Here is a 19,245-nt window from a genome sequence, read left to right as displayed (position 1 = left end):
TTGAGTTCATGGGTTTGTGAGGTTTGTAGTCCTGATTCTGTCTGGCATCTTCAGCAAGCATACAGCTACACTCAGCCCAAAGGGAAATCGTCACTACCTGCACTGCCTACAGCTAAAATCTGTCACATTGGACTCAAGTGTATTTTTCAAACCTATTTAAAACTGCAGTGCTGCCATTGCTAAGATTGTCAGTCTGGTGACGTACAAAAACTAAGTATATAGAAAAAGATGACAGTGATTATCATTTTGGACATTAGAAAGAGTGTAAACGGCTATTTCTGTCATGCCCTCCACCTCCTCTGCTTAGCTGCCAGCTCTCCCTCTGCTCCCCCTTCCATGTGGGCATGTGTGTGTGTGTGTGTGTGTGTGTTTCCCTGACAAGGTGATTGAATAATCAGCTGAGTGAGGACACCTGTGACAGGTAGTGGCTGAGCTGTTCATTGATTCACCACCTGCCATAAAAGAAGGGCTCAGTCCACTATTCGACACCAGACCGTTTTATTACAACCTGTCAGTCAACTCAGGCCATCTCAGGTCAGTTCTTGTTCTGATTGCTTTGCTTTTGTTAATCTCTGCTCTCCTGTTCAGCGCCCGTTGGTTTCCCTGCCTCCACGCTGTATGCATTCCACACTCATCCGGATCCTTGTTCATCATTCCCACTCTCTGTGCACACTGCACCTCTGAAGAAACACATCCTGGATTCCTGCAGCCATGTCAGGCCCCCATCTGTCTGCATTCCCCCTGACCTCTCTCCCTCAACCGATGTCAGCAAAGTTGTTAAGTTTCACTTTTGGGCCTTGTATGTTGGCTTCCGTCTTCCGTCTTCATTCATTGGTCTTTCTGTTCTCTTGTGAACTTTCCTAACCCTGTGATACTTGTTTCTGTTTAGTGTCTCAGCCTATAAATGTATAGCATCTTGTGATTAGGTCTTTCTTGTAAATTATATTTCACGTCTTCAGCTTTGTGTCCCTTCTGGGCTTGCGTAGATCTTCTACATCGTAATATCATCTGTAGTGTAAGTGCCTGCCTTGACTTGTGGTGTCGGCCCCATCCCAGTTCTCCAGTATCCCATGTACATTATTCTTGAGTGTATTTTTGTAAACTGTTTAAATTGTTACTGTGTGCCGGGACACAGCTTCTGTCCGCACTTGGGTCTTGGTACAAACCATGACAATTTCCTGGAGGCAGTATGTGCCAGTGTGAACTTGGTTTGCATCGAACAATCAAAAATAGCTGCAGAAAATCTTTTTGAATGTTTTTGGTTAATTGTTTTAAAGCACCACTTGTGTGTTTTGTTGTTTTTCAGTTTGGATCCACTAACATTGCCATCACTAGAGCTATGTTGCTAATGTACCTATTAACTCACTAACTAGCACAAACAGATTGTTGTGTTGTGCAGCTCTTCTTTGAAGAAATGTATTCATACCTACGTTCTTGTCCCACTTTGGACAAAGGCAGGCTGATTGTTTCCACCAGACTCCGGTCTTTATGCCAAGCTGGCTAAAAACATCCTGACCCCAGTTTCCCAGCCAGCAGGGAATGTTCCCACAACATTACTTACAAGTTCTAATGTTTTGAGGTAAACATTTTCATCTAGTGTTCAATGAACACTTTAATGATGTGTATCATTTCAGATAATATTCACAAGAGATTAACAGTTAACTGAGACAAAATGTGTTAACATTCAGAGAATGTTTACATGTTGTCAAAATATGTTACAAGATAACAAAAGAACAACCAGTGTTTTAAAGTGTTTTCAAGATGTTCTCAAGGCCTCAGGTGACAGAATGTCTTCTAATCAGAATGACAAATACTTCACTGATCCCTGAGGGGAAATTGCTTTTATTACTGCTCCCATCCAGTCTTAGAAATACAAGCAGTACAAAAAAGATATAGTCAAGTCAAGTCAGTTCTATTTGTATAGCGCAGTTTACAACACATGCCATCTCACAGCACTTAACATAGTAAGGTATAGACCTTGCAAATTATTGCAAATAGGCAAACGTAAGTAGTGTCCTAAAATTCTAAGCGTAATGTGGAAAAAGTGCACTGTTCTGATAAATAAAAAATTAAGTATACAGTGTAATTAATAATAGTGTTTAATTCATGTTATTGGACAGATGTAGTTATTACACATTACTGAGCATTAGCTCAAGAAGTTACGCGAAAAGAAAAATTTGTTAACTTTGAAACTTAATGCATCCAGACTTTAACTATTAACTCAGACTCTCTGATACTCTGAGTGAGGAGTTGTACAGTTTGATGGCCACAGGCAGGAATGATTTCCTGTGGCACTCTGTGGTGCGTCTTGGTGTAATGAGTCTATGACTGAATGAGCTCCTATGGCTGACCAGCATGTTGTGGAGTGGGAGGAACACATTGTCCAGGATGCCATGTGACTTAGACCGCATCCTCTTGTCAGACACCAAAGTCAGAGAGTCCATCTCCACCCCCACAATGTCACTGGCCTTACAAATCAATTTGTTCAGAGGCAAACGGCAACACGTTTGCTACCCTCGGCCTACCGCCCAGCACACAGAAGCATAAAGGATGGCATTCACCACCACAGACTCATAGAACATCCTGAGCGTAGTCCTGCAGATGATGAAGGATCTCAGCCACCTCAGAAAATAGAGATGACTCTGGCCCTTCCTGTATGTGGCCTCCATGTTCTTTATCCAGTCCAGTTAGTTCTCTGCACTGTCCACACTGACCCTCGGATAGAAACAGCGGCCACCGGCACATTGGTCCTCGTCAGGTCCACAACGAGTTCCTTGGTCTTTATCACACTGAGCTATCGGTGGTTTTGCACGCACCATGTGACAAAGTTGTCCACAGCAGCCCTGTACTCATCCTCATCACCCTTGTTGATACATCCAACTATTGGTGAGTCATCACAGAGATGATGAAACACTGTATGAGAGGGAGGGGGAAGACTAGAGTAGTGGTGGCTGCTGCAGGCAGACAGCAGTAGGATTGATGGAGGAGGTAGCAGGGGGTGTAAGGGACGTAGAATCAAATCTGTTGAATTCATTGGCTCAATCCAAACTGCCTCCATTGCTTCTATTGCCAGATAGCCTGAAACCAGTGATGGTCTTCATACCTCTCCAGACCTCTCTTGTGTTGTTCTGCTGGAGTTTCCACTCCAGACTCCTCCTGTATCTTTCCTTAGCCTCTCTGATTTTCACTTTCAAGTGCTCCTTTATGGTTCTCACCACCTCCCTATTGCCAGCTCTGAAGGCCCTCTTCTTGTCATTGAGGGGGGCTTTGATGTCCTTAGCTACCCACGGCTTGATATTTGGGTAACAATGCATAGTCTGAGCTGGGGGAACAGAGTCTACACAGAAGTTAATATAGTCTGTGATGCACTCTGTGAGCCCATCAATGTCCTCTCCATGTGGCTCATAGAGTGCCTGCCAGGCTGTGATCCCAAAACAATCCTCACTTAAGCCTCCTCTGACCATCTCGTCACTGCCGTTGTGGTCCTAGGCGGGCTCTTCACCAGGGGAACGTAACACGGATTGAGGTGAACCAGGTTGTGATCTGACCCACCCAGTGGGGGTATGGAGGAGCAGCCATCACATTAGCTTACAGCACGTCCAGGGTCCTCCTCGCTGGTGGGACAGCTCACATACTGAGTGAAGTTAGGCAGTATTTTGGCTATGGAGACATGGTTGAAGTCACCTGAAATAGCAATGAATGCCTTTAAGTGTCTGTAAATGGACTACAGCAAAGTGAATGATGTCACACACCGTGGTCGGGTTGGCATGGTCACAGATCCCACCCACCTGGCCACCAGACTGTACCGCTCCCCTCAGGAAGGAGGTTCAGAGTTATCAGGGCTAAAACACAAAGACTCAAGGACAGTTTTTACCCTAGAGCTGTGAAAGCTATCTCCCCCCTGCTGACACGCACACACATTCTCAGGGCTCTTCCAGGCACACAGACACCCCTCTCATCACCTCACCCCCGTTGACACACACCCACATAAACACACACACACTGCACACACACATGCAAACACTCCTCTGCACACACACTCTACCCTGCAGACACATGAAGCAGGTGACCCGCTACCTCACACAGCGTGGACACTGCACTGTTGCACTTTGTCTTTTTAAAATGTTTATATTTATATCTAAGTATTTGTGTTTGTACTTTCTTATTTGTGTTTACACTTGGTTGTCAGAAGTCTATTTATGCCACTTTTGTTTTGCTGAAAGCCGGGACTTCCAACTGAAATGTCGTTGTGTGTATGGAAACATATGCATAATGCCAATAAAAACAATACTGATTCTGATTCTCAAGCTTACTGTCCCGGTGCAATCTCTGTCAGCCCAAACAGTCTGGTAGTCCTCCATGGAAACATTGTCGTTGGGAATGTCCTGGTGCAGTCATGTCTCGGTAAAGCACATTAAACTACACTCCTGGTGCTCCCTCTAACTCCTAGCCAGCGCCATAAGCTCCTCCATCTTATAAGCCAGAGACCTCACGTTCCCCATGATCAGAGAGGGGAGACACGGCTTATACCTCCTCTTCTCTGTAAGCCTGCTGCTGTCTCAACCCAGTTCCTTTCCTCCACTGCTTTTTTTCCCCGCCCTGCAACCTCTGTGTGTCCTTCTCTAGATCTCTTCAGGGATGTCTGGTCACCATGCTGACTGGCTTTAGAGCAATCAGCTGATCCCTCATGTAAATAATGTGGCCATGGAGATGATGTGCGACACAGGCTCGGCTGAATAAAAAGAAGTATTTCTATGATGGAAAAATAACTCCCTAAACCAACATGTTAGAGCGGCAACAACTTCAAAAGAAATGCCAACAATAGTCAAGCAGTCAAATTTATAAAATGGGTCTAATGTTTTATAAATTATTCCTGTAATATGACATATTAACAAAGGTAAGACATTTTGTCTGTAATATTCTGAGGATGTTTTGGGGATGTTGCTGTTGAGAAACTTTTTTTAATTAAAGGTTCCCCCAATGTTGCATGATAACAAATGAAGGGCATTCTCGATGCAACATTCGGATAATGTTTTAAAAACATTGCCATTAAGAAAAATATTGTGACTCTGTACTTAACCGTTAGACATGAGATTGTTGTCTTTTGACTCATTTCTTTTCCAAAATGTTAAACTGCTACTTCTTACTGTGATCTTTCCTCTATCAATTTACCCTCCTGTCCCTCCACTTTCTCCTAACCTCTCTTTTGCCGCATGGCATCATCCCCGGGTGAGCTGCAGCACAGGGCTCAGGAGACAATGCTTACAGCTACAGGACAGATTTACTCCAACATGGCCTGAAAGGATCCTCATCACCTCCTGGAGTTTCACTGTCCTCTGGAGCGATGAGGACAAAGACAGGGAACGAGCCAGGTGGGGCCTTGATGGCACCTAAGTGTGCTTTCAGCGAGAGATCAGACCTTCTCCAACTCTCCGTCTTTCTTATTACACACCTCTCTCACTCTGCTCTCTGGATTCTCTTCCTCTGATGCTTTCTGTCTCACACATGCATAGAGGTCAGTCATCCAGACAAACTGCACCACCCACTGTGGGGGTTGTGGATGGGTTCTTGCCTGATACTAAAAAGAGCACTCACTATTGCACTATTATTTCTGGAGCACCTTCATCTGATCATCATTGCGGTATCTGCTCATAATACTCCCTGCTGTAGCCTGCAAATTAGCCTGCATTCAACAAGACAGATAGCTGTGGCATGAAAAGCAGATTGCTGAGGACAAACAGAAATGCATGTCAGCAGCTTGGAGTGCTACACATCTGATCATTTCCTTTAATGACATCTTAATTCCTATTTTCAGCAGTTGTTATCCATCCATCCATCCATATCTATACACCGCTTAATCCTCACATGGGTCGCGGGGGGCTGGTGCCTATCCCAACCGACTTAGGGCGAAGTCAGGGGACACCCTGCACAGGTCACCAGTCTATCACAGGGCCACACTTAGAGACAGACAACCAAGCACACTCACATTCACACCTACGGACAATTTAGAATCACCAATTCAGTTATTATGAATAATAGTATTATTCATTGTGGTGATTTCCAAAGTGGGAATGTGTTTCAAAATTTCAACATACAACAGTTATTTTTAAAGTTTGTTTCCATCTATTTTCCTCTTCCATACAAACATTTGTTGGCATAACTTTATCCACTTACCTTTTTCCCTACAGTATTTTTAGGCTGCATTTAAAGCATACTTTTTTATTTTATAATGACAAAAATGTAGATGGAAGTTGCCAGAACTGTAGCTTCAATCAGCCATACAACCTTGTGAGAATTTTTTTAAAAAAAAGTGAATTCAGTGTGTGTGTGTGTGTGTGTGTGTGTGTGTGTGTATGGAACTTACTCTTTTTTTTAAACTGTAATTTAAAACAGTAAATTCAACTTCAATTTTTCGTCACTCATTGGTAAAGCATCGGTAAAGTCATTGAAAATCCGTCTTCAGGAAATATATCCACATAAATCCCAGATCTTTACAAGCGTGTTTGGCAAGACACCACCAAAGTCAAAAAATTCCTTTGGCCTCACATTTGAAATATATGTAGTTTAAGCTGTCCTGTAGGATGTGCTACTGCAAGCTTGTGAAGTAGTTTTCTGTGGGATTCCAGCGACATTTGCCACAGTAGTTCACTGGCATACCAGTTGTTTCTCATTTGCTTTAGGGCAGCTGGTCATCGGTTTCATTTGTTTTTTGGGGTGTTTTTTTTGTTTGTTTTTTCCATTTATTATTTAAAAGATCAACTATGTGGGATGTTTCTTGTTTTGTTCCAGGTGAACTTGATACTGTCCCTAGATTTCTGTTGATCCAACAGTTGGAAGGACAAGTATAAGCCTCAGCCTACCTTAGGCTTCACAGAAAGTGACCAGGAAAAACAGAGATGAGAACCAAAAGGATAAATGATTTATTTTATTTTATTTATTTTTTTAATAAAGATAAAATCTGGGATGAGGCTGAGTACGAAGCATTAGGTCTACCTCCCGTGTCTGGCATCTCCCAGGAACTCTTGCAGAGCAACAGATGGTAAACTCTGAGTGACTCAGCCACAGCTCGTTCATGCATGGTCCTCTACTGGCACCTGCTGGTCACATGCAGCGAGGGTTAACCACACTTTGAAATACAAATAGGAAAAACGAGTGGATGACGATATCTTATTTGCCAATATGTTCAAACCTAACCAAATACAACAGCTACACAGTGCCACTCTCCCCTCAAACATGTCCAGAAATGGCTTAATGAATCAATTTAGAAGTTTAGACATCCATTGTGAGTGATGATTGACGAAATCTTCATACAGACTCGCACTCTAATGACAAACACATGTGAGTCTTCCCACTATCTGGGCCAATTATAGGCAGCAGACACTAAACAATCTATCATAGCCGTATAGAAAAATGACCCCCCTGATACAAAAGGAGGATGAAAAATGATATGGAATGTGAAGAGGTGAGAGCAGATGGATTATGAACTATAAATGTATAACAAATGATCAGAGCAGGGGGCTCAGGACTGCAAGACCAACTCAATCAATCACTGCCCTAACAAGACAGTAGGCAGCATGTTGTCATCTCAAAGAGAGAGACTTGCAAGGGGTAAATTTCACACTCAGGGAGGAGTGGCACACACAAGAAACAAGTCCAGACAAAAACAAATATAATGGGGAGACCACTTGGAAAGCGTGTGAGCTCCGTGAGGGGAAGAAATCATGAAACAGCTCTTTTTTCAACCTCTCCTATTTCTCTTTTCTGTCTGTCTCCATTGTCTGGTTCATTATTTGGTCTAGAGTCTAATATCTAAACTATTTGTATTAAAGGTAGATTTTTCATTTGGCATCAGCAGGTGAAGTGTCTGGACAGAAATACTCCCCTCAGGAGGATCTGTAATACCTTTAGTGAAGAGCAAACTTTCATCGAGCACCATTTGTTCTGAAAAAAAGCAAAATTTATGAGTTCAGCTGTATTCAGCACTAGTTTAAAATGCAGTCTGCTAACATGCTAATAGCTAAAGTACTAAATATTATCTGCTAAATACCATGAAAACATTGTCAATGTGAGCATAGTAGCATGACTACCGCTTGCATAGTAATAATGATTGTCTTCATGAGCCTTGCAGAGCCCGTCAGCAGTAGCTCACATCCTCCACCTCCTGCTGGCTCAGTAACCTGTTATAACTTCCTCTAATGGTTGTGGTCCAGCGTATTTCCTCTTATAAAGATCAACAAAAGTCCACATTAAGAGGTTGAAGAGATGGTTGTGGCATTAAGTCCCGGCTGGAACCTTATTTTTATATTATTTGATGAAAGGTTCAAACTTGTGGTTTCAGTTATTGTTTGGTTAAGTTTCAGCACCAAAGCTACTTGGCTAAGTCAAACAAAGAAAAAAAAAGGAGACTGTTTGGATTAAAATACAGCCTTTAATGACATTTAACCACGTGGTCCAACTTTAAATGATACAAACAAATTAGAGCAGAATGAAACTCTACCAGAGAGTACATGCATTTATTCACTTGAAAGCAAGAGGTTGCCTTCTAAACACAAGTCACCTTCTGTTTATTAGTGATCATAGAAGAGGGAGCTGAGTTGGGAGGTAAAGCTCTCGCTTTACCAGCCAAACTACATTCCAGCTGTCACCTATGGTCACGAGCTTTGGGTAGTGACCAGTAGAATGAGACTGCAGATGCAAGTGGCCGAAATGAGTTTCTTCCATGTTGTGGCTGGACTCACCCTTTGAGCCAGGGGGAGGAGCTCAGATGCATGTAACTTTAAAAAGATGCCTCAGTGGTAGCATCAGCTGCAATCTGAGGGATACAGCAAGGGTAAGCTACAGCATGAAGCAACTAAGGAGAGCTGACTTCATTTGACTGGTTTCACTTCCATCATGCTGACCAGTTCTACGAAGTTCAACCAACGCAAAAATAAAAAACCTCATTGTTTTCCTGTTTTTTTTTTCTTCAGTGTAGAAAGCTCAGGAGTAAACATTTCTTAATGTTATGGACATCATGCTTGTTTAGGATCATGGAAGCTTCCGGTTGCCTTTAATTAGAATATATCCTATACTCGAGGACTGAGCTTGATTACCTCCACTCGTGCATAAGAACACGTGGCAATGAGTCTCAGATTTTTTACTTTTGCACCTCCTGGACCAAGCATTTCCATTTGTGTCCAGTTTGCGTGCAGCACTTTCCAGCTATCAACCTCCAGGTTTGTCTTGGATTAACTTTGGTCTAAATGATTTTATGTGTTTGGTGTTGCCCTGTGATGAACTGGCAATCTCTCCAGGATGTACTCTGACTTTGCCTTAAGTTAGCTGGAAAAGACTCGACCCCCAGTGACCCTCTACATGATAAAGTGGTGTATAGAGAGTGGATAGATGGTATTTAACTTTGCAGAGATCTTTGTTATTTTCTCTAAAAAATAGGAATTTAGCGGAATTGAAATTTTTGATAATTCAGTTGTTAAAGTGTTAATTAAAAGAATATAATTTTCTCCTGAAAGCTCAATATCACTGAAACACTTCCTTTCATTAAACAGATTATTAATTTACTTCTATAATCATAAACTAAGTTAAGGAAGAGTTGGGTAAATATTTTGCTACCCACCTCCCACTGCACCCTGAACAGGCTTGTCTCTAGTCTCTGTTTACCTCCTCCTACCTCTCCCTCTCCTAACACACCTCCAGCTCTAATCCTTTATCCTCCAGCAGATAGACCCAGCTCTGTTTTACTCTCTGTCAACACAAAAGGCCAATCCCGCTTTAGTATCCATGTCTGCGAAGGTATGCCTGACATAAATATCGTCATCCACCAATGTGCATCGTGCAACCCAAATTTAGTGACTGTGCATAGTATACTGACTGAGCATATGCCAGGAAAACAAGCAGTCTTTCAAACAAATGTTTAGTATGAGAATGTACAAGGAGATTCTCAAGTCGTCTGCACCTTTATAATTCATTATTAAAAGAGTTTTAAAGTACTCCACTTCAGAGGAGCTTTGTTTGTTCATGCTGTCCATCAACAGATCTCAAACACAGTACAAAGTCTTCAATTCTCCAGAAATCCAGCGCTATGTTCACACACAGGGGAAATGCAATCAGCCATGTAGCAGGCCGACGTAGCTCTACTGAAGTATGAACAGCGCTGTGTCTGCAGTCCACTTATCGGCCTGCACACACGGATGCAAGAACCATGAACTGGCCTATAGAGTGTGTTTCACTTTGGCCTGTATCCTCTCCACTGCCTCTTTATTGTCCCCCACACAGATGACCTCACCGTCCAGCCAGGGCCCCCACCTGCCATCGGCACCACACAGACGGAGCTCATGGGCCCCAATGTGGGTGGGGGTGGGATGGGTGAAGTTGCCACATGCAGCCGTGTCCAATAAACACATTGTGAGTGTAGGCCGTGCTGTCAGAGTCTAGTGAGTCACAATGAGCCAGCAGTGTGTGTTCTGGCTGTAGTAAAGCCCCGGTGGAGGGATGTCCCGCTGTCAGAGCCTTAAGGCCTTGGGGAACAGAGGGGGTGAGACAGGGAGGGGGAAGGAGGGCAAGGACAATGATGATTTGGAGGACAGTGTGTCCCTCCTCACCCCACCCTGTGCTGTATTGTCCTCTCAAACAGACACAGAAGTGGAAAAAAGTGAACAATAAGCCCGTAAGACTAAACACACCAAACAGACACACGACTTCTATCCTTAAAGTACTATGCTCTGGTTTTCTACAAACAGGTTGAAAATATCATATGGGACACCAAAACTCCTTTGAAATCCAGACCAATTAACTTTTTACAAGTAGGTAGCTTATTTAAGACTGGATGACCTGAAACCAAAATAGCTTACCTTTAAGAAAGATATTCAATCTATATCAGTGTTTGTCATGCCAGACTTGCAATTACTGGACAATCCACACGACCACCAGAGCCACAGCCACGGAGGTAAGAGGAAAGTTACCCAGGTTGCCACCTTGGTTGTGTTCTGATCCAATAACGGCTACCAACTTTGACCACTGACTATGGAGCAGATGTGGTGACTTCATGCAAGTTACTGACCTGGTTCAGTTTTAGCACTTTGAGCCAGAGAAAAGTACCACTGTACCAATTCTCAGGCATTAGTCACACCTATACATGGCCTGAATTATTTCCTCTGACAGGATTTGGACTATTGGAACCCATTTTAGTTTCTGTGAAACAATTGTGAATAAAAATACCATTATAGACTTTTTTTTTTTGAGGAAAGATCATTGATGTTTACTTGATTAGCATGTTTAGATAGTTAGTATCTACCAAATTTTCCATCACTTTCACCATGTTCTGCCCACTAAGCCCCTGTCTCCCCTCCCTCTCCCTCCCCTGTCCTGTGCCCAAGTACAAGCATGGCCAGCTAGCAGACACTGAGGAGATTTTCATTGAATTAGATTTTAAAAAAGGAAAAAAGCATTGGATTAGGATAGCTGACCTCACCTTTAAATGCTGATATTAAGCCTTTTTCATCCTTATTACAAAAAAAAAGGTGGACAAATTATTTTCCGGTACAACCTGAACTTTCTGTGAAAGCTTATAGTGCTGGTACCTTATCATCAGAAAGAAATTTAAATTTTAGTGATTTTGTGGAAGAAAATGAAATCATTCTCCTCAGTTGCGAGCGGCAAGGACAGTGGACGTACAGAGAAACCTGTACTCTCGCAATAGATTGAACTAAATCTAATGCACATGCACAAAAACACGTGTACAAACGTCCATATATGCACTTGTGTTCCCCTTCCCTCTCAGCTTCCTCCTGGCTCAGCTTTTATGAGGACAGCAGTGTGAAACTGACACAGCCATTATCTCTCTTGTAGCTGTTCCACCCTTCCCCTCCTCTCCCCTCCTCCTCCTCTCCTCTCCTCTCTTCTCCTCTCCTCTCCTCTCCTCTCCCCTCCCTCTGTCCATCTCGCACACAACAGTGATGGGAGCCTCGTACCGGATGAGGGAGTTTTGTCAAAAGGTTCTGGTTTAAGGTCACTGGCTGGATTGTGAAGTCATGCAAATACCAGCATGAGCTCATGGTCAGACTGGTCTTGGATCAGTGGTTAAGCACCAGATTCTTTGAGAACGTGTCCTCTACAGACCAAAGATTATAATGCCTTTTTGCTATTCTTTAGTTTTTTTTATAAGCAAATATCTTGTATTCTCTGTCTTCATTAGCCATAATATCCCATTCACCTTCGCTTCACTTTAAAGCTAAAGTTGATGATGACCTCCTATAGGTGAAACTGCTATCATTTTTGGTTATGTGAAAATGAAGCCCTGGGTTTCATTATTTTTATGTTCTGCTACTTCTATTTTTTTCCTAGGGGTCAACCATGTATCTTCCTTAGACAATTGCAGCCAAGTGGAAACCTTCCTGCCTGCAGTCATGTCACCTCCCAAGGCTCCAGCGTTATAACTCAGAGGAGCCTCTGCAGAGGGCCTTGCTTTGCTGCATCACCTTCATTAACCACCGTGCTGGAAGCTTCTCTGTCATCCTGGGGTCGATGACTCGCCTCTCAACTCCGACTTAGCTTCCCCAAGTTTATTTTTCCACTTATCTGTTGTGAGGACGGAGGGAAGCAGAGACAGAGGGAGACAGAGGGGAGCTACTCGGGGCTTGGGATGTGTTTTTTAATCTGTTATTCTCCTGTATTGGCACGGGCGTCTCCAGTGTGGGGATTAAGAATCCAGACAGAGTGATGGAGCTCGGCGCTGACCCCGAGGGCGGCTGAGGACTGGAGGAGGAGAGGGGAGAAACAAAATAAATCATCTCTGTGGAATGAGAGAGAGAACGACAGAGACACAAAGAGGATTGTGAGGTTGTGCGTATGTGTGATTGTGTGACAGACAAAGAGCGTAGAGAGGAAGCGGTAGAGAGCAGAGAGAGTGAGGTGCTGGCAGTGGTAATGGTCTTGTTGAGGTGGGAAGCCATCTAAATCCTGAAACATGACCTAATAAATCTGAAGGTTACCTCACATAGTTGCACAGTACAGCACTGTGCTGATAAGCAGCTGAGGGCTGGTGTGTAGGAGTACCACTGTGCTTTCACACTTCATTTCCACATTGACGAATGCATCAGATGAATAAACAAGTGCATGATTTCATGGATTCAGGCCTATTGGCTCAGAGGCAGTGCCATATTCCTCAGCATACAGTCTCCTTTCTCTTTTACAGCTGCTGACAGGATACGTTTTGCTACTAAAGGAATGGTGTCCCATGGTTTTTAATTGGTCTCAGATGCCTTTTTATATGACCCAGTAAGAAAAAAATTGAGTTTGCGCGTGTTGTTTCAGGTGTTATTTATTGTTGGAGTATGCAAACATCACAAAGGCTCCATTTCCTCCTGACCTGAAATAAAATATAGCATCAACAAACTCTGTCATAAACAGATTAGCTAAAATGCACCAGGAATCTAAACATGAGGTCAGCTCAGAGGCAGCAGTTGTTAAAGAAAAGTAGCTTCAGCTTTGAGGGAAATTGTCTCTTTTTTAAGGGTAGGTTTGATTTTTTCCAAGCCAGCCTTAAGATGTTTTTCTATCTACTGAAAATGTGTTGGTTATTATAGGAGATAAAACTGACGATAAAAATGCCCAATTTTTTTTTCACAAATCTGAGCTCCCAAGTTCAGCTAAAGCCAATATGAGACTTCAGCAGTCTCAGTTAGGCTAATCAAGCAGGTATCTTCATCCAGGCAGTCATGAGTAGGTCACTCAGAGCTACTGCAGAAATAAAAAATCTTGCCCTAAACATCCTCTTCTTGAGGGGTGAAAAGCCAACCTGCATAGAGAGAAGGGAGACATGATGTTGCTTTTAAACATGTTCCAAAGAAAAACTGACAGCATTGCATTTGGTTGTTCACGTAAGCAGTGCTGCAAATAGTTTAATAACAAATGAAAACACCCAAAGAAAGAAGATGCATTTTTCTTGTCTCAATTCTTCATAGCTCACCAATCACAACGTAATTGTGGTTTTGAATAGGAGACGCTTTGAGAGCATCCAACATGCAATTCGAAATTAGTCCAAAGTTCGCTTAAGGCTGCGGTGTATTTCATCGGAAATGTGTGTTGAATATCCAGAATAAATTTGGAAAGTCCCACATCAAAACATCATTAGGAGGGCTGCGTCCACTGGTTTCTTTCTGAACTTTCTGCAACTGGGAGAGTTTGACTTTCTTTTGCTTGCTCTCTTTTTTAAGAAAACCATGACACAACTATTTCTTTTACTTTAATGTGAATAACTGAGTGCAGAATGTCTTCTTCCAGACCATGCGACTAGTCTCTCTCTACACAGCTCAGCATGGGGACACTCTGTGTTGGAACAGCTTTGTACTAAAAAGTTACTCCGTTTTTTTGATGAACTGATAAAAGCCGCTAGACTGCGGCTCCTTGTCGCCTCTATCTTAAGAAGCAGTTAAAAAATATGGTGGGCTGTGGTGATGTGTTGCTTCAGGTACTAAAATAGTAGCCAGGTAAACTGTAGAATTACACCAGTCAACCGCAACAATAAAACCACTGACATGTCAAGGGAATAACTTTGATCATCTCGTTACAGTGCAGTGTTCTGTTGGGAAGCCCTGGGTTCTGGCATCCATGTGGATGTTACTTTGACATATACCACTACCTAAACATTATTTCAGGTGAAATGTGGCCTCCAGACTCCCCAGATTGCAATCTGATTGAGCATCCATGGTATATGTTGGACAAGACTGATCCATGAAGGCCCACCCTGCAGTCCATCAGTCCCAATAATTTCCACTGCCCACATCTCAGAGCCAGACACCACAGGACACCCCCACAGGGCCCCTATCCATGCCTTGATGGTTCACAGCTATTTTGGCGGCATGAGGGGGACCTAAAAATATTAGACAGGTGGTTTTAATATTCTAACTGATCAGCATACATAAAAGTCATATTACAAAGTAATGTACCTGAAACTTACATGCAAAACTTGAGCCTTGTTCAGATTTTTTGCTCTGGAGCGTAGCATGTTTTTCACTGTACCCCTCCCCTTTGAAAATAATAAATGAAGGGGCTGCTTTTTTATGCAATGTTGCAATTGCAATTTGCTAGGAACATAAGGAATGATTACAGTATACCCACTTTCAACATACATATAAATTAGGTTTACATCCAAACTAATTTATACTTAAAATCTACTACAAAATGGATGTGCATTGTTATTGTCTACTGTTCATTTTGGGAGTTGCTGCATTTGAAGAGTGGGTGGTGCTAATTCTCCAGTCAATTCCTTTAATTTGGGAAACTGAAAATTGTCTTGTCTTTCTTTCAGCACATATATGCAAATGAAATATTCAGCAGGTAGGTGGAAGCACACTTATAGGACCCCAATCTTTAAAGTTTCCACTGGATGCTAGAACGGGCTGCTGCCACTGAGGGATGTTTGTACGACATGAACATACATTCTACCTACCTTTGCATACTCTCTTCACTCTTTTCTACACAGACACACATTAATATTCATACATATCTCTGCAGAGCTTTTAATCCAGCCTGAGCAGATTTTCTGGTGTCCACCCCAAATGCAGTTTCAAATCAACAGCAAGCAGAAGGAAAAAGGTTTCTTTAAACATCAAATATTACAAACACTTAATCTATTCTGTGCTTTTCTGTAGACCTCACAGTGTCACCCCTGAGTCTCTGCCCCCTGACATCTCCAGTGTTTTGTTTCCCTGCATTTCCTTCCTGGGGCTTTATTTGTCAAGATTGCTTCCTGGCTCAAGGTCAACCCTCCTCATTCAGCCTCCTCTCCTCAACGTATCGATGCCAGTCGAGCCAAGGTTCTTGGCCGCTAAAGCAAAATCGATATCCCTGAGCGCTCAGTGCTTGTGCTCTAATATCCTCCAAGCACCACCTGCCAAAATATTTATACTGTATTCATGGGAGATGCTTAGAGAAAGACACAGAGGAACAAGGAAAGACAATGCCGGCGGCTTGCTGCGGTCTTAAATAGAATACAGTGCAGCTCATTTCAAAGTAGCGGGTGATTTATGCTTTTTTGCATTTCTTTTTAAATGTTGCAGAGTCCGTGCTGCTAACTTAGCTCAGTGTTTCAGTCTTAGCTCGAGTTTGTTGAGGAGTGTGAATATCATTAATGTGCAGGTTACGGCAGGGTGAATGACCTCATTTGTAACATTTTTTTTTTCTTTTTCCACAAGAGCCTCTGATTGTTCTGTTTACTTAACACTGACAGAAAGAGTAATGAGAGTGGGAACACTGGGGGAGCAAGCTCAGGCATGATTAAATGATACAGCATTTTCTTCCACAACCAGCAAGAGTTTTCCACTTCTGACCGCTGCTAGATGGAGGATGTTTGCCACAGGTGTTAGGCCTGACAGCTTTCAGCTCTGCCAGATGGGCAGCAGAACAAATACAGCCCGTGTTAATCTCTAGTTGTCTTTTTGCCCTTGCGGCGAGGGCATGTGACAGCCGAGGGTGTTTGTATGAAGTGTATTGATGGTTTGACCTCATGACTTAATAAACTCCTCTGTACTTAATCCTCCTGGACAAAAAAAAGCTAGAATGAGAGAGGGCTCTGGTATTCTGGTGGCGCACGCCCCATTGTGGCTTTGTCACATTGTGGGAGAAGGTATTGGCGGGGGCCACGGGGTGCTGGGGGGTGCAGGGGTAGACCTTGGTGGTTAACATGCAAATTAACAGTCTAATGGGTCTGAAAAGGTCATGTAGGTTAAACTCTGTGATAATTGAGTGTTGAACTTAAAGCATCGTCTCTTCGTATGTGTGGGTTTTTGTGGGTGGCTGGTCAGCTTTACAGCTGTGCTTTTTTTCTCACAATACATTTTTTAAAAAGACCACAAGGCCTGTAAACCCTGCCTGCAGGACATCAGTCAAACACAACAGAACAACTGCAACAGACAGAGAAGCAGAAGTTATTTTTAAAAGAAAAATAAATAAATAATAATAACAAAAAAAAAAAGACAGCAAAGACAGAAAGCAAATGAGCAGCAAAGGAACAAATGATGATGATCGCACAAGGCCGGCTTGATGGTGTGGGCGTGCAGGTTGTTTGGGGACAATCAATTTTGTATGATATCTTTTTTTTTATTTTATTGATATGCACCCTGTGGAGGTAAATGCCATCATGGCCCTCACTATAGATGTCTGCTTTGTGGACGATTGATTGGTCTGGCATTTGATCCTGTGTCTCACAGTGAAGGATGGGGTGATGGAGTCATGAGAGCACCCATGGCCGCCCTCCACTCCGCTCCCCGCCTCCGTCGGCCCCTCTTATCCCCCTAGCCCTGTCTGCGCCTTTCATCATTTATCTTTCCCTTTTGCTGCTATATATCCTTCATGGTCTTGTTTCCCACATAAGTGCCTCTTAAAAACCCGCTGAAGTGCAGTTTTAAAGGTTCTGTTGTGCTAAGAGCCATATAACCAGCCAACGAATAAAAAACGTCCACCTGCTGGGGATTCCTCCTGGTGTCAGTTTTGATTTAATTTGATGGTTTTAGGATCACCATTTGCTGATGCAGAACATCAGCTACTCTTCTCTGGTCCACAAAACAGAAAGCATAAGAACAGATAAATGGATGGTTACAGACAAAACAACCACAACTAAATTAAATTTTTAAAAATGTATCACAACCATATTAGTCTATATTTTCCTAATTATATACACTTATGATAGATAGACAGATAGACAGATAGACAGATAGACAGATAGATAGATAGATAGAATATTAAACAATCATCAAATCATCTCATTGTGAAATAATAAAATGGTAACGTAATACAGCTAGAAATTTTTAAATTACTAACTTGAGTAGGACATAACCATTCTCTCTTTTAATTTTGTTTCATTTGAGCACATGTTATGATCATTTAATGATGTTCTAGACACACATTCGATAAAGGAAGTGAAAGTCCAACAGCAACGAAGACAATCAATCAGTTACATATTCCATTTAGTTTAATAAGGCACTCCATGCATATGAATTCCACAGTATATTCTCTTAAATGGGTGATGAATGTAAAAGGTGCAGGCATTAGCACATAAAAGACTCGACTGCGAAAGGACACAGAGAACATGAGAGCTGTAATTGGGTATCTGTGAATTAATTTGTTCAGTGAACTTACAATGAATCACATCAGGTCATAAAACCCAAATGGAGAAGCGGGAGGATTGGCACAAGGTGGTGAAGGCAGATATTTAACATTTCAGCCTGAGTGCAGAGTGATGCTTTCAGCAGTCTGCACTGCCACCATGTGGAGAGAGAAGGGTGTGGGAGAGTCATGGAGATAACAGTAATGAGATCCCCAAATGCATGTCAAATCAGAACTGCTGTTCAAAACATAAACCCAACCTTGATGGATATTAGAACTTCTTCACACAAAGGAAAATGTAATGGATACTCTGGAAGAAACTCTGAGAGAAGGAGGTGAGCCACTCTGTGTTCATGAACTCTAGCACTATTTCAACATGCCTATTGATGAAAGTCCATTTCCTTTTGGGAGACTCAGTGCAAAAGAATGTAGAGGGGGAGAGAGGCCCTTATCACTGCCACCTCTTATAACCAAATTTATGAAGACATTTCTTTGGCGTGCTCTGCATAAACGTCAGTATTATAATCCTCAATAATCCCCACCAAGAGGGTGATGGAGGATGTATGTGACAGGGAGCGGTACCTTTCCCTGTGGATAGGAGACGCTTTCCGCCCAAGAGCAGGAACACAGGAATGTTTCTCTATCGCCAGTCATGCATCAATGTAAAGAATGTGGCTAAATCAAAAAAAGGAATCATCCACATAAATTATGTTCCAATGACCTGTGTAATATTAGAATAGCACAGGAAGAGAGATGTAATCACATCACCCTTGTTTTAGGCTCCTCCAGGAAATTGCCTTTGTAACAAGACTGTTAAACAATGTTTAATCAATGCTTTGTGTCTTATATGTTGAATTGTTCAAAAATGACAAAAACAAAGTATTTTAGGGAGGGATATGTAATATGCACTGGTAACTCTTACTGCTTTTTCTTCTATATTTTTAGTTTGTTTCACTTTTAAATTAGACTACAGGCAAAGGGGGCTTCTATGAATCTGTAATGTCATAATTACAGTGCAAATATATTCACAACAGAGTGACAGTACCAGTGAACATACATTACAGTTACATTACCAACACTAAAACAGGAGGGGAAAAATGCTACTGTCGCTACTTCTGCTGCTCATGTTATTTATTCACAGCAGTC

The sequence above is a fragment of the Stegastes partitus genome, unplaced genomic scaffold, assembly GCF_000690725.1.
Source record: "Stegastes partitus isolate 25-593 unplaced genomic scaffold, Stegastes_partitus-1.0.2 Scaffold223, whole genome shotgun sequence".
Lineage (NCBI taxonomy): Eukaryota > Metazoa > Chordata > Actinopteri > Pomacentridae > Stegastes > Stegastes partitus.
Note: the sequence above shows the minus strand (reverse complement) of the source record.